Source organism: Chanos chanos, chromosome 1, assembly GCF_902362185.1.
Source record: "Chanos chanos chromosome 1, fChaCha1.1, whole genome shotgun sequence".
Taxonomy (NCBI): Eukaryota; Metazoa; Chordata; class Actinopteri; order Gonorynchiformes; family Chanidae; genus Chanos; species Chanos chanos.
This window is the reverse complement of record NC_044495.1, coordinates 23,080,668-23,097,161: the sequence shown is the minus strand read 5'-3', so window position 1 is coordinate 23,097,161 and position 16,494 is coordinate 23,080,668.

The following is a 16,494-nucleotide window of genomic DNA, read 5'->3' as shown; positions in this document are numbered from 1 at the left end:
TCTTATTGACAGGACATTATTGTTCTGGACAGTTTTGTTGTGGTATCTGCTTTTGCATTTGTTTATCCTGCCCTGATAAACTGAAGGGTCTGGTATCAGGGTAATAGTTTTTTCGCTTTTTCGGTCTGTTTGCCTTATTTGGTCAGAAATGTAAATGTCAGCTTCAGCCAGCTCATTGACTTTAAAATGATTACTCATACATTGCCATCCAAAATGTAAAGGCCTGAAGGTTGCATGCAAGTCAGAATTATAAATGCATTCGTGGTGATGTCAAGGTTAAACTGAACTGAAAAAAAAGATAATTTGCAGTATTATTGATCTGAGTGTATTTGCATTTGTCAGATCATTTTAAAATACTAGCAGCTCCCATTCAAATTATTTTATTGACATATGATGAACTAAGAGGAATAAACTGAAAAAGAGAATTGTTGGTGTTCACTAAAATATTTTTCTCTAATTAGGAAAACAACATCTTTTTGGGAGGAAACTATTTATGTGTTAGGAATGTGGCCTCAGAGGCCTTGTGAAAAATTTATGTCTTAACAGATATGAACAGGGAACTCATCTTCTCACAGACTTTATTAACCTTTCCACACATGTCACCATAATATCAGCAGCAAGGAACACATGGTGGCATTTGTATTGGCCATAGAGAGATGGTCTCTCTAAATGCCATGGCTAATAAAGCTACCTCACGATGGCTGTGAGGTTCACAGATAATAACTCAGAACTCCACTGAGAGTGTTGAGCTTTGAAGGTGTGACGGACATAAGGTTTGGGCTGTATGGGTGTGCATGTAGGATTTAGTGTGTGTGCTTAAATGAGTTCTGTTCAGGAAGTGCTCTTATTGAACTTATGTCGTGCCTTAAACTGTTGCAAACAGCTTGACCACAACAGGACAGTGCCAAAGCCCTAGTGGCATTTCCTCAACCGATGCTTGGTATCAAAAGTTGATTTTCATTTACAATTTGAATAAAGCAGTATAACTGCCAAATTTGAATATTTGGGCAGTCAAACAGGTCACTGGTTTGTCATGTTGATACAGCCTTTGGTGATGTACTTCACTTTTTTCAAGTGTGGTTTGAATTGTTTTTGGTTACATATCATATTACATCACCTCATAATGTAATTGCATTATGAGCTGCATTTTAATGCAACTCCAATGTGTAGTCAGTCGAATAAGACCTTTACACACTCTTTTCAACAATCAATTCCATTTGCAACCACTCCTGCATCTTTCCAACCTATCTGAATGTCATTTCATATCTGTATGAAATATTGATTACTTGTAGAGGACTGAGGTGCTGATGTATTTTTTATCTCTGCGTGGAAGTTAAGAGCTGTGTTTTTATGCTAGCCTCACCTCAACTGCACAAGTGGGAGATACCTGGGTACCTGGAGCTTGTCTTGCCTCTACCTTACTTCTTGAGTCAAATCAGACCCAAACCACATTCAACTTCAAAACCTGGACTTCATTTATCTTGCATCTTACATTCTCTTATATGTTTTTGCTAAGCTATGTTTCATGACTTCATAAATTTGTCATGAATTTTGGTTTCTGGTCAGCCCCCAGTACTGTAAAATATTCCTCACCCATCTCAGTTTCAGCAGCAACCAGGTGTACCTTCATCTAATCAAAAGGAAATGACCTCAGATTTGAATTCCAGAGTAATTAACAGTAGCACTGTGTTTAATAGCAGTAGACAGATTCTCTGTCTCCATGCTACCAAACCCAGACAAGTGCAACAGAGGAGTAACAACTACTAATTCCTGTTGAGCTCATTCTTTTTCTAGAGGAATATCATCACAAGTCAAACGTGTCAGATTTACGCACATTATTGATTTGAGGTCCTGTCCTTGTGTTTTTGTTTAGTTTGCTAAAGTGTTGACAATTGACACAGTTGACCTGGATTCATGATGAAAGACATCCAGTCTGACTCCGAAACTGCATCTCACTGTCATATTCCTGCTATTCATTCAGTATAGCAGACTAAACCTTTCCTATCTGTCTATCACTCTGTCCGAAGTGTGGACGTGTACAATACGCTGCTCCCTAGACAGATGCACCCAAGCTTAGTATTGATTAATGTATGCAGAAAGGAAGGCTTTTTAGGTGTGACCAGGCTAAACAGAGGACAAGCCAGGGCCCACTGACATTCCTTTCTATGAAATGTTGAAACTGCATATTTACATACACATACACATACTAACTGACAAGAAGAAAGTTTGGAACAGAGATCCTGAGAGATGCATATCTCTGTAGATGTACACACATTAACACTCCCTCTGACATTCCTTACTCCTCATAAGGATGAGATGGGAAGAGAAAGGAACACAATTCTGCAATTAAATGTGTTCTCACATCATCTCTAACAGCAGCCAAACAGGATCCTGCTTGAGAGAGAGAGATACAGACAGCAAGAGAGGGCACAGCAGGGATAAGTTGGCGGCATGGAGTGACAGTGTATGTTTGGCATTCTACTGTGTGAATGTCTGTGAGTACCCACAGTCATTAAGCTGCAATAGCCCTGAGTAACAAATGCTGAAATATGCTATATAGTCTAGAGGAAGATGACCAAAAGTGTTCTGTCCTAGACTTCACTCAGCCATTGTGTGTCATGTACCAAAAAGCTGAAAATAAGAAGTTGTAGAAATTTTTGCCCAAGGGGCACCATTCATTTAAATTACCCTAAAAGTGAAGATCCCTGGAGAGTGATCACATGCCATGCTTGTAAGTCAACTGTTCCTGATAAAGTCAACCTTCTCCCTCAAATCAACTGCCTCAAAGTAGACTTCACCAAACCCAATATTCTGCTATCTACAATCACTCAAACAATTATACTGAGACATACCATCGTTCAACCATCTAAGGACCCAATGCAACATCAACAGATAAACAGTGCCAGCTGCTGTAGTCTGACATTAAACTAAGATGCAGTGTTATGAATTAAGAACGTAACAATATAACAACAAGATAGACGGATAGTCAGATTTAACCTATTTAAGTTTGACTTCGTTAGACTTTCCACCACACTTGATTCTGTAGTGTCACTGACACATGAAACATCAATAACAGAGGTCAGTGGTGAGCTCTGGAAGTCTCAAGGAAAAATGTAATCTGTTGCCGTGGTGATGGGAAAGTGGAGAGGCAGAGTGCTCCCCTGCTGGGTTATGGAACAGCAGGTGCTTTGGGTGCCCCACCACGTGGCCTATTGCCAAGATCATCCTGTCCTTTCCACTTTCCCACCACTGCTCCCACGCTTATCACAGCTTATTACAAGATCACATCATCTTTAGAGTAACTAGCAGCTGGATAACTCAGGTCTTAAATTAAGTGGAGGTATAATCTTTCTTGCAGAACACCAAGAGCTGATGATGTACCACGATATAGAAAACTGACCTTGGTCTTGACCACAGAGGAATCTTTTGATTGTTCTTGCATTATTTAGTCTACACTGTCTTGCATAATGCAAAAATGCTGTCATCTGCCGCTATACAGAATACAATAAGACAAGAAGATATATTTAAATATTGTTGACAGAGAGAACCACATTGTTGATCTGAAGAAGGATTGTAACGCTTGAGTGTGTGTTTTTAAAAGTAGGACTGGACGAAATCTTTCTTAGTAATATAAACAGCAGTAGTGATTTCAGTGAAATTGAAAACATGTACCTTAAGACCCTTTGTGAAAGTTTGACTAAGGTTGTGATTTCACCTGTGCAAACGGACAGTACTTAATAGGAATGTTTTCATGATTTTTTTTTTCCCCAAAGGAAAAAGTTCAAAGAAATCCTGCCCTCTTCTGGTTCACTATTACCTAATAACAGCCTTCTCTTAGTATACACAAATAATAATTAACTTGTAATGCTTGTAATGACCAAACCAAACAGCATGGCCAAAGATACCTCCAGGAGTATGAGCGTGTCTTAAATCTCTCTTTTATTGGGTCATAGCACACTATTGCAGAGTAGTCTCAGTTTCAGGGCCCCACTCCACATAGTTCTATTTATTATAATTGTGAGAGGTAGAACAGCTCCAAGGACAGCTTTACTTTGAAAAGTAGTTGCTAAACAACAGATACATCCTAGGACGTAACAATACAACCCACTAGTCCTGTTGTGTTCAGGACAGTATTTACAAACATAGCAAGGTGTACTGTTCATATGAAGCACTCATCTTTCATCATAAAGCAGATATGTTGGATATGTGTATCTGGATTTGTCAGATTATGTCAGGATTTATCAGTGATAACCTTTATTTACCGATGGCTGACCTCTGTATAATCCATTGCCTCATGCTATGATGCAGTATAATAGACAGTGTTGTCTTTTTCTCCATCTCTCTCTCTCTCTCTCTCTCTCTCAAACACACACACACACACACATACAGGCATGCATCGTTTAACAACAGGGATATGCTCTGAGAAATGTGTCGTTTCATCATAGTGCGAACATCAGCAACTTGGACGTGGCTTTGTAAACGAGGGAACGTCTCTGTTTTATAGCCGAAAGGCAATATCTCAGCTAAATGTTTGAGAATTGTGTTTTGTGTCATTTTATTTAATACCATTTGTGTGTGTAAATGAACGTGGTGTAAATGAAAAATAATTTGGATGAAATGACTTTATTTACAATGCAAATGTATTTTATTTGAGGTCTTCTTGCGCAGAGCCTGTAGAACAATGCTCTCACATTGAAAACAATCTCCTACAAAGTAAAACCTCACCTCAAAACACGTCACTAGGTGACAGGAGCTTTTCAGCTCCATCGGAATCTTATGGGACCAACATTGCATATGCGGTCAGTCACTGATTAAAACGTTAAGTGACGCATACCTGTATACAGAAATAAACACAGTGGCCTCTTGGGGACAGGTTGAAATCAGTTCAACATGTAGACTTTAAAAGGCCTCTCATTAAAGTAGAGAATGAACATCGTATGCTCTCTCCCAAACAGACACAGTCTACACATATGCACTCAGGTATGGTTCTACAGATCTAATCTGATGCTGTGCGTTTCGCATCATTAACACTGCTGGTAATGAGGTGCATCTGACTCCTGTCGTGTCTTGGGACTTCAGTGCCCAGTGATCACAGCATCTCCGTTAGGTACATAGGGAGCTGAATGCCTGAGACTCCAGCTGAGCTACTTCATGAGAGTAAGCAGGCAGCAGAGTAAAGAGAGGTTCAAAGCAGTGGAGCCAGGCAGGAGTGATGGCTCCCTGCTGTGGCTAAGCAGTGGAGCCTCTTTTAACCTGACGCTGTCCACAGCTACAGGTATTATACAGCAATATTACCAGCCCTATCTCACTTTTGTGGTCTGTACAAATTGTGGTTGTATTTTATAGAAGTAACTGTACTCAATGTGTACAGGAAAGCATGCTGTTCATGTGAGAAATTCATGTGAGAAATTCAGTATCATGATCTATTATTTCACTCAACATCTGTTTGTTTGTTGAAGAGGGACAAAATTAACTTGAGAGGTGAAATAATAGTTTTCTGACAGGGAAAATACTTGCCAAAATTAAATAAAAAATTCCTGAAGACAGTCACGCAGGCACAACTGCAATTACTACATTGTGAGGATAGAAAAACACAGTGTGTAGCATTGTCCTATACTTTGGCTTGATTATAAATTTAGTCCACAGCCACAATGAAGTTAAAGTCCAAGTCCGAGTGAAAATATGGAAGAAATACAAATGAAGACAGTAGTCCAATCAGTAAACCAAGCTGAAAAAATTAAATCCCGGAAGAAGTGTACAGAAATCCAACACCAGATGTTAGCTCTGAAACATTAAAGATCAGTATGTTCTTCGAAAGTCCAAGGAGGCCTGAAAATATCTTTCTGTGCTTGCCACAAAAGTTGAACCTCTTCCCAGATAATGTAAAAGCTGTCTTAAAATGAAATAGCACCTGGAGGTTTAGAACAACCCCAACCATACCCATATCTATAGCCCTAAAAGCCTTGTGTTGGAATACTTTTTTACAAAATAACCATATGGAGAGAAACATAAATGAGTCTACATACCTAAATATTCACGTATAGATCAACACACATAAAAAAAAAACCTATATAAACTATATGTATATATATATTTCTTTTTAGAGATTTGTCTAATCTCTTCTTGATATAATGACCTTATCTTTTTTTCTTATTTCATCCCTCACATACATCTCATAGTTTTAGAGATACACACCCTGAGCACCCTCACAAGGCCACACTCTGGCTTTCATCATAATACATTGTAAGTAGTTAGGTTCTCAGAAGTACAACAAATGCAGAAAGCACGGACTTATGTGATGCTATGTTATGAAAATGAATGAAGAAGGGGGATGAATATAGTAGAAGGCTGATGAAAAATATGGAACTGCATAGCAGCCAAGCTCAGATAAATATTTAATTGCACATTACACTTAATAGCTGGCTGTTTGATGAAGAGGAAATTTAACAAGTCATATTACAAGTGCTTAGATACTCCCACTGAAGCAAGTCCATATTCATTACAAACATAATTATTCCCCCCGTAGATGTCTTAGTATTATTTTAATGTGTAAGCTATGTCAAAAAGTCAGGCTTTTGAAATTTTGATAATCAACCTAGCTATTTTACTAGATCCGCATTTACCACAAAAGTAATACACTACACCCTCTGCACACATTAGTTCTAGACGCTATAACACGGTTGTAATACATCCTCCTATGCACAACACATCATCAGTAAAGTGACCTGGGATCATTGGGTTTTTTGGATTTTTCAATATCAGACCCCCTTGGCCAAGCAACTCACTCGGACTCAGCTAGGTTCTAAGTAGCTTTCCCAGTCCATGGTTCACTCCTCCTGGTCCACAACAGGAGGCCCTTTTTGTAGAATCTGTGATGCTTCTGATGCTTCTTGTCTTCTGTGTGTCTCTGATATTCAATAGGTTGTGGGCCTTGCAGAGAGAGTGAGCTGCAGACCTTCTACAGCCTACCTCAGTGGGCACAAATCACGTTATCCAGTCCTTCTTACAGCACTCAAGCACCAAGTCTGCACACTTGAAACAGTCACCTTAAACATGACTATCTGTTTTGATGTATCAGACGCTGGAACAATGACTGGCCTGAAGATGGTCACTGCAGTGGTGTGTGGGAATTTGAACTGCTTCACTAGGTCCACCTTCAGCTGCTAGTCTTTAGCTGTTTCTAATGTTTAGCTGGTTGATGTTTTTGGCTGGAGTTGTGGCCTCTCCCCAGCTCTGATGAAAGTGATGGTCCATCTTGCTGGGTGGAGGTGCTTGCTTCGGTGAATGTCACTCCAGATGGTTTTAACTGTTACCTTCACCACATGGCCATGGGGCCCACAAAAGCAGCCATCACCTTGGGTTGCCATGCAGCTTTTGAGGATGTGCTCTAGTGCGTCTCTTCCTTGGCACAACAGACACACTGGAGATTTCCCAGTTGCCCCAACAGAAGAGGACATCATAGACGGACTGAAACCTAATGAGCCTGGTGTTGGCCTGCCAGAGCTCAGACCATTGTAATTTTACAAACCATCATATGTTCCAACTTGTCCATGTGCCTTGCTGCTGTATCCCTACCAACCTATTTACATGCACCTTCTCCACACCTGCTCACACCACCTCTTGGACCAGTTTGCATCTGCTCTTGCCTTCAGCTTTGTTGTAGGTTGGCGTAGGTGTTCTACCCACCTCTGCCCCATCAGATGTTACTGATCCAACCAATGCTTTATGTTGCTATTGTGTCTCGCCCAGTTTGACTGCATCTCCTAGATTCTCTGCTTTGATGTCCCCCATTGAGATCTCCCTGCGTTACAGCACCTCTCGTTACGGGCAGCCCATGGCCTAATGGTTAGAGAGATTGGCTTGTGACTGAAAGGTGACTGGTTTGATTCCCAGATAAGGTCCATGGCTGAAGTAGCCTTGGGCAAGGCACTTAAACCCCAACTGCCCCCTAGGGGCAGATGTGCTGCCCACTGCTCTTGCGCCTGGTGGTTGTGTGCACTCAATACTGTTGTGTAAGGATGGGTTAAATGCAGAGGTCAAATTTGTTGCTCACAGTGTGTGTGTGCACGATCATGGAGATTTAAATCTTTTAATCTTGGCATGGATGACCATGAGCTCTTCACTCAGGCTGCTGCATGGGGGCTTAAGCTTGTTGATCTGCCTGTACAAGTGACGTTGCTCAGGCTTTGCAGGAGACCCAGCCACTTGCAGAGGTTGGGACTGATCTTGTTCTTGAAATTCTTAAGAGGGACTGAGTAATTGGGACATTGTACATGAGCAAGGACCACAAGGTCTGTGGGAGGATGCCATGCTGGTAAATCCAACTCCTGGCTGGTTTTCTGGATAGGTGCAATATCCCTCATAATGCAGACAAAGTTTTTTCCCAGGAATTTGACTGGCTTCTTGGATATGGTATGCCTCCCAAGTAGAGCTGGAACTTCTTGACCACCTTCCCTCTCTTCAGTGCCAGAGACCTTGACTTAGCCTGACTGAAGGCATCCGTGCCCAGATGATGTGCCTTTCCAACCCGTGGAGTACCCATTTACATCCCAGTACTGACATAGTTTTACTATTCAAGGATCCCAGTTCTTACCTTAGCTGTCTGGTCTTGGATGCCTTGCCCTGGTGCTCTGCCTCTCCTCCATCCAAAATTGACAATGAGCAAAATCATAGTACAGAGCCTCTGGTCTCTGTTGTCTTTTGCCCTCAAAGATCTTCTAACTGTCTTTGTCAAATTGGAACCAGCCCTTCTCCTTACTAGCAGTAGGCTACATCACCTGTCGCTGTTTGGTGCAGGTGTCACTGGTTTGCTTAGATTCCAGGCACTGCGGGGTGACCCCAGGCCTGGCTTGTCCTGTAACTGACCAGAAATCATCTATATGTGCTGTACCACTTTGTCCCTCCCTAAGCATTTCATCTTGAGCTGTAAGTCATTGTCTATATATCTGTCTGCCTTTCTTCCATAGCCGTGTTTGGGTTCTTCCTCTAAGAATCTATAAATGTCCCATTTAACATAAGTCCAAGTTGTCTGCTGTGTGTCTGCACCAGATTGTCATCCAGACTCTTCCTGGGGCTAACCAGGTAAACGTGATTCTTATACATCCTCTGATGTACTTGGGCGCATCATCCATGATGTAACCTACGGTCATTAGGTCTTTAACAAATTTAATGCAAATAATATTTAAGAGTCATTAAGGGACCTGGTGTTAGTGGACCAGGCTAATTTTGTCTGAAGTACATGCATTGCTTAACACTTGTTCCCATGATTATTTTGGAGAAATAGCTCTGTTGGTATCATTAAGAGATGCATAGCATGTTGATAAACAGACAACCCGCAAAGGTTACCATACCCTCTCTTTTATGTAAATGAATATTTCATTAATAATAGTGTTGGTCAGACAATCACATGTGTCAAATGTCATCCAGTCATCAACATCACTTCATTCCTGGTTTCACACATTTAATTTGATCTCAAGCAAACAATACTATGTAAACTATCTTGAAAATATCTGCATCATGTCAATGAAATGAATGACTGTTCAGATCCCATTAACTAAAATGAAATCTAACACTTTCTGCATCCTCAAATAATGCATTCATTTTAACTTAAGCCTCTTTTGTGACTATGTTGAGTGGTGTGCCTCACTGACTCATGAGTGAACTACAATCTTTTACCCTAATGATAAGCAAACAAAGTAGTCTGTGTAGAATATACGCAGTAAACAGGCAAAGCCTTGAAGCATTCATTGTAGGCCTCTGAGTTTGTCTGCTCCATCATCTGCAAGCCAGTGACCTTTAAGGAAAATGTCGATCAATAATATGTTGGTAAAGTCTAAAGGCAAAACAAGGTGATGACTAACATGAGCTGTAGCCAGTATTTCTTGCTAACCTGTTTTTTTTTGTTGTTTTTTTTTTTACCATGAAGGCTTACGTCAGTTAAGGCCACTCTTGTGAAATGGGCACCAAGGAGCAGCACAGGGATATGCGGACACACATACACACATAACTTTACTGACAGGCAGGAGATTCTTCTAGGCCATATCAGATTTCTTTTTTTTAATAGGAAGAGACACATTTTTGGGATTTGGGGATTTTAGGACAGGGATTGTAGGACTGGAATTGCAAATGGCTACTATGTAAGTATCATTATTCTTGGAGTCATGTGAAACGTCTCTGATCCAGCCTAGCATCTGTCCAGTTTCTTTTGTCTTACTGTGTTCCTAGTTTTACATGGCCTCATATCATCTTTTGCCTTTGCTCCATGTTGTATGAATGCCTGTACCTAAAATGTACAACATCCCAACTTGGTGGGAATTATTTCAATAATTCAAGATAAAACCTAGAGTCATGTCAAAATTCCAAAAATAAAACTTTCTCTAACCAAAACTTTTCTTTAAAAAAAAAGAAAAAAAAAAGATTGTTGTTTCCAAACAAAATGTTTTCTGAATATGGATACATACTCTTAGATGTAGTAGAATTTTTGCATTATATGTGACATTTGGTACATTCTGTGGCAGGAAACATAGATGTCTCTTGCCAGTGGGGCCAATTGGCTGTAGTCATGGATATGTCCCTGAACACAAGCCCCCCCAAGCTCTTCATCCAGACAACTGAAGTAGAGTCTACCATCTGCTCAGTGTTGAGAGACACAGTACAGCTTTATAACCACAACATCATGTTTTTGGGTTATTTTTGGATCACCTCTCATTATTTCAGGGCCCTGATACAACTGTGAGGGTGATTTGATTTGCTGGTGCCACAGAGTCATTATATGATTTGTTATACTGTGTCGAGAGAGTAGTAATGCATGTATTTTAATCTAATATGGAAAATAATCTGTTATGTAATCCTTACATCATTTTATCACGAGCCATCTTTCAGCACTGGCTAAATTAAGTGTTCAGACAGAGGTCAGAACATGTTGCCAAATATGTCCCAATTTATCCTACAAACTACAAATGCATCAGTCTTTAATGCTGGGTTCCACTCTTATTCTGTATGTCACAAGGGTGTCATAGTAAAAGTGCAAACATATACTTTAGTCTCAAGTTCATCTGCTGTACCAAATACTGTAGGTCCTCGGTAGTTTTTTATATCTTTGCTCAAACACAGGCACAGCTGTCTTTCAGACGGAGCACAAAGTGAGAAAGTGAGGGGAGATTGTTTTATGTTGCTATTAGAATGTGCTTGCCAGAGTAACAACTGAGTTCTCACTGCCGTTCCCTAGGCTAGGCAACACAGTTAGGGTCAAACTCTGTGAAAATACCTCCCATAAAAAAAAAAAAAATGCAATAATATAATGCAACGCAAACCTACTTAAATGGGATTGCAGAATCATGATTTTAGACAGACAGACAGACAGACAGACAGATAGACAGATAGACAGATAGATAGATAGATAGATAGATAGATAGATAGATAGATAGATAGATAGATAGATAGATAGATAGATAGATTATTTTGGTCCATGGCTGGGGTCACCACTCCGTAACATGACACTGTTATAGTATAAGTGAGCTATTAACAGCGCTAAATTGTATGGTTTTGTCAGCATGATGGTTTTGAAGAGCATCCCAAAGGATTGCAGCAGAGAAAAATCCGCTGACAGCAAGACGTCTTCACAAGGTTGCTAAACTAATCTGAAAATCCATACTTCATGAGCCACATATTCATCAATACTTTCTGACATTTATTACAGAACATAGACATATTGGTGCAGTTTGAGAAGAGAATGTCCATGTTCATCCAGAATGTAAATCAATAGAAGCAGGAAGCTTTCTTCTGTGGCTGTAGCAAGTGGATTTTGCCATGGCAACAGGTATGATCTCTCAAAAGCACATGAGGACTCAGCAGCAACATTCTGACCACTTGCTGCACAACACTAAGGGCTTATGGAGGATTCACTCATAAACCCAATGATTTAAAACACCATGGAGTAAAACTGAACACAGCTAAATGCTAGAATTGCTCTACACTTAGAATTGCAAATTCTTTCAGTGAATCTACTGTCATACCCAAAATCATGTAAGAGAATAGGACATTGAGTGAATTTGTTAGGAGAAGAGTTATGGCTCTGTGTCAAATCATTTTTTGCAGTCTTATTTTTTTCCTCAAACACAACAGTAATGTATGAATTTCATTTTTTGTTGCAGCTGAGGAATTTTTAAGAATGACCTTGCATAAGCATTGAAACTTAACCTAATTAGCACCATTTTGAACAGTTAGTGCAAGTACTGTTTAATTCACATAAACTGTATGGGTAGCTGTTCACTTATTTATTGTTATTTGTTATTGTTAATTGACCTTTTGTTGTGTTGTACCTGTGCTTTGTGAGATTCCAGTGTGGAAAGGTGAAGGACTGACAGAAACTGAACATAATATATTGCTGATGTTTAAGATATAATTCAACCATGTAGACATAAAATCGACTGGTGCAGTGCTTCCCGATTTCTTTTAAGCATTGCAAAATCCATCCAATCTAGGACCCTGTCTTAATATGACAGCAGAATTTATCACTCAAATTATAACCAATGACATATTTCATGGGTACAACAGTACTATGTTGTACTTCTAATTTGAAATGGTTGATAACTGTCTGTATAACACTAGCACACACAACAAACTAAATGAGTCACATGAAGGGTCCAAACAGTATGGTCTAATTTTTTTTTCTCCTGCTTATCAGAAGAATTGTGCAGAGTCCTTAAAGGTTGTATTGCAATCAGACATTTAAGATGGAGCAAAACAACCATCCACCTCTCCATAACTATTTGTTTCTCCACTACTCCCTGATCCTGTGAACACATCAATGCCTATGCTATTTTACAACAGAAGATGCTTCTGTGCTTTTGTTGCCCAACTTATCTTTGTGAGAATTTCGGTTTCAACCCAACACCCAGCACACAGTTGGCTCTGGTGCTTTTTGTCAGCTAATGTTGTTGGCAAGTGGGTGACACAGAGATTAATGCAATTACAGAAAAACTGTAAAGATGTAACTGCAAATGTACAGCTCTGGTGTGTAATAGTCCATGTTTCTGTTCACTGACTGATTCAATAGAACAGAATTTTAGCAGAAGGTATACATAAGTTGTACATAGAGAAGAGACTCACAATAAATGTGGCTTTTGATTTAAAAAAATAAAACAAAACTATTTTTGTACACAAATAGTGGAGATGGAGGCACAGCACCTGAAGGGTTACAAAGTCAAACCTTTATATGATGTAATATGTTTGACTTTGTCATATACTGTCATAGCTCATGTCATGGATGTCATACGTGTGCCACAGTTTGGGAACTAATTGGTTCACATCTGTCTTGAGTTGTTGACTTGCACTGAATGACAAGAACATCTGGACATAACTAAGTACATTTCAACTCGTACTTGAGTGACTGATCTGCAAAAAACAAAACTTCTTTCAGTGTGGCATCTCTTTCAGCATATAAAGAAACAATACTCACGTCAAAGAGCTGCTGTCTGTTTCAGCATTGTGTGACCTGGGTAGTATCAGAACGTTTAGACAAGCTGTGCCTTGATGTGCTTTTATGAAATATTGAGCTTTTATGTCTGTCGGTACTTTTGTTTGCAGGCACTGGTCATATCTACAGAACAGTACTCTGCTTTGTAGATTCATAACATCAAAACCTGTAAATGGAACATGCATAAGTGGAAACTTAAAACAAATCTTTGATTTAAGCAAGTTTAGCCAATGTAATATTTACCTCAAGCAGTTTGTTGTTGTGCATGAATGGCTGTCATGTCTGTGAATTTGTACACTTTGTCACTGATAATCCAATAATCACATGCTTCATATTGTCATAAGTGTATAATACAAAGGGACCCTGAGTATTAACACGTGTCTACAAATAAAGACACCTTCAGCAAAATCTCTGATAAAGAAAAGAACTGCTATTGTTGTATTTGTCATATTGATAAACAGATTATTCCTGCTATTTGACATGCTTGAGAAATACATTGATGGCAGCCACCTACTTCCACTAAAACCGTCTTTTAAAATGCAGCAGCACAGCTCTGAAAACAAGATGAATATTAATCATCTCTGCTAACAAGGCGGGATGCATAATAAAGGCCAAAGGGGCTCTGGTTCTTTCAAGACCAACTGCAAGTTAGTCTAAGCTGAGCTGGATGGGAAAATGGGCAGTGCTGTGCCACATACGTCATGCCAAGCCAAAGGGTAGGCGGATTGCATTAACATTTCTGATGAAGCAAAGCTCATATGTCAATCTATGTCGGAATACTGTAAAAATAAATGTCATTTGTCCCTTTTACATTTGACTATGTGTTTTGTTATGGAGCAGTGCAGCTTTAGAAATATCTATACCCAGCTGTAAATGACTATGTAAAACTGAAAACAACAGTGGGTAGACTTAAGCATTGAGTAAACAGTAAACCAGACATTGCACTCTACTCTTTGTCATAGCATGGCTTACTTGAGGGGGTAACTGAGTGCCTGGGTGCCATTTTGTGAACAGCAATTTAAATAACACAGACTGACATTTGGCAGTGGGCTGAATGTACGTTTGGACCAGTGCTGCCTACAAATACAAAAGGCAATTACACATCCCACGAGTAGAGCTTACATCTCTGTCTCAATCAGGGTGGACTGAGGATGGCAGGCCCGAAAGAGCAGCCGTCAGCCAAGTTTCAGATGTATCGCTAGGTGCTGATGAAGGACATAAAGCTCAAGGACAAGGAAAAAAGTCTTGAGGAATTGATTTGAAGCTGACAAATGTAAGGATTTGTTTCAGTGAGTTTCTCCTGTTAAGTTATTCCTGAGGAAAACTACCGTCTCTGTTGTGGGTGTCAGAACTTCAGAACAACAGCCTTAAAAACTACAGGTAACTACCAAAATAAAGAAACCATCAACAAAGCGTCCTAAAAGGATAGTGGGCCACCACAATCTATTAGAACAGCTTAAATGCACCTGAATATAGATTCTACAAGGTGAACTCTGTTTTTCCATTAGAAATTCTATTATTTTATGTTATTTTGATGGTGATGGAAAATGCTCTCTGTTAGTACCTCTCCAGAATCTCGAGTATTCTGTTTGGTCAGTATGTTGTGACTGAGGCATCCTCTCATCTTCCCTATGACACAAACATAATATCTGGAGGAGTAAGAACTCTAGGCCAACAGGAGCTCTCGGTGACACTATATGTGATGTGTGATAACACCAGTGTGATGGGGTGATCAGGATACATTTTAAAACTACAGTCTTCATACAAATGAACTAGGCCCGCTCTGATGCCATATCTGAGATCTTTAAAAACAGGCAAGGTATTGCACATTCATTGCAAGTTTATGTTAATCACCTGTTTCCATTGCTTGCAGCTCATTGTCATTGTCCTAAGGGATGTCATTTAATATTTTAAAAATAAATCATACAATACACAAGACTCATCAACACTCTCTGATTGTTCTCTACAGCCACAGTTCATACAATAAAGAAGCAGAGACAGGAAAATATTTGCATTCTTGTATATTCATTAACTTTACTTCCTTCTGGAAGTTGGTAGTTTTATGTCATAAGACTTGGATTGATGTGTACCTTGAGCCATGAATCAGATTACCCCAGACTCAACTTGTACAGTAAAATTAAAAGAAAGGAAAACACAATAGTACTTAGAGTTGACGATCTATCACATGATGTGCATTCTTCATGCTCCAAATAAAAGCTCTCCCAAAATGTATTCAGTTCTATTCAAACCCAAAATCATATTTTTCTAAGGATCAGGACCAGGAGAGTAGAAAACAGAAAACATTTTTTACTGTAGGAAACTGCTTTATTACTCAATTGTAAAGCAAGACTGGTAGCAGACTGCTCCACAGAATTTGAAGTCAGTGCTCCCTACTAATGATCGCTCTGCAATCGCACAGTTCTTTTCCTCTTGGGTCATACACAGGCTAATGTTCAGAAGGTGACAACGAGGGAGCTTGCTTAATTACTACTTGATTAAAGAAGGTGTTTATGCAAGAGAAACTGAGAAACATTAGCTTGTCTATCTTGGTTTTGTGTTTTCTGCTTAAAGACAACACCATTCTGAACCAGATTAAATCACTTTATCACAAGCACTTTTTTATCTCCAATTGTGTCCAAAAGGCATCATCCCAGACATATATCCCTAGTAATCTGAATAGTGATAGTATTGTATTATCTAAAATATAGTTGTGGTATTAATCATGGTCAGCTTAATGCATTTATCAACAGAGGGACAATTGGTTTGGCTGTATGGCAGAGCCTGGATCAACCACTGCATATGTATTTTTATACAGCTCCCTACATATAGCAGTTGCAACAAGGGGGGAAAAATTACATTCAAACCATATGGATATGTATAGTGTGTGTGTGTATGGGAGACCAGATGAAAACCATTGAAAAAAATACAGCAAAAGCAAGGGGTGCTTAAATCATATTTAGCCCACCACATAGATACAGCAGTCAGCTGCGATTTTAATGTTTTTGATTTGAATGAAT